The sequence below is a fragment of the Sus scrofa genome, chromosome X (genome assembly GCF_054392235.1).
Source record: "Sus scrofa isolate SSC_HxYL_T2T_F1_AM1 chromosome X, Sscrofa_HxYL_maternal_Yorkshire_Landrace_v2.0, whole genome shotgun sequence".
Classification (NCBI taxonomy): Eukaryota; Metazoa; Chordata; class Mammalia; order Artiodactyla; family Suidae; genus Sus; species Sus scrofa.
In genome coordinates this window covers 121,794,164-121,795,009 of record NC_139401.1, presented here as the reverse complement: position 1 = coordinate 121,795,009, position 846 = coordinate 121,794,164, and the positions used below count along the sequence as shown (strand labels likewise).

Here is an 846-nt window from a genome sequence, read left to right as displayed (position 1 = left end):
TCAGGTGTGGCCAAAAAAATTAAAGTAAAAAAAATTTTTAGGAGTTCCTGTCGTGGCTCATCAGAAACGAATCTGACTAGCATCCATGAGGATGCAGGTTCGTTGAACCCCGGCCTCACTCAGTGGGTTAAGGATCCAGTGTTGTCGTGAGCTGTGGTGCAGGTCTCAGACACGGCTAGGATCTGGTGTGGCGTAGGCTGGCAGCTGTAGCTCTGATTTGACCCTTAGCCTGGGAACCTCCATAAGCCTTGGTTGCAGTCCTAAAAAGACAAAAGCAAAAAAAAATTTTTTAAAGAAAAGAATATTGTGTTGAGTAGAGGCCCACGTGTACTTGCCTCAGGATGGCCTGCACTGTGGAACCACTAGCAAAGCAGATCTTTAAAGGAGTTTTAGTAGCTGAACTTGTGAGCATTTTTGGAGCATATTTTTTTGTTTAAACAAATGAACGTAAGGCAAGATTTCAGGCAAATGATAAGTTAAGAAGTTTCCCTTCATCTTGGAAGTTTATTCCATATCCATTGGATACTCTGGAATGTATGGAATCAGAGAGTAAGAGCAAGAAAAATGGCTGAACAGCAAAAATTAGGAATTTGACCATCAAAAAAGGTTTGCCGTATTTCATAGCATCAGGCAAGATTAAAACTCCAAAGTTGACATGGATGGATTTTAGAATATTTAAGGTTAAATGAAAATTCTAATGAAGCAGAAGTTCTATTCTTCAGACTGTGAGGAAGTTGATAGATGGTTTATTTATTATGTTATAAATGGAGTTTTTTTACTACTCAAAGTAGTTCTCCCTTAAAAAAAAAACTCCCCTATAATTCTCAATATGTAAACTTTCCAAAA

The 846-nt window shown here is 38.2% G+C and overlaps 1 pseudogene; it reads left to right on the top strand.

Annotated features, from left to right (window-relative positions):
- Window positions 1-341: 341 nt before the first annotated feature.
- LOC110257821 (protein CEBPZOS pseudogene) lies at window positions 342-586 on the top strand (annotated as a pseudogene).
- The last annotated feature ends 260 nt before the right edge of the window (window positions 587-846 follow it).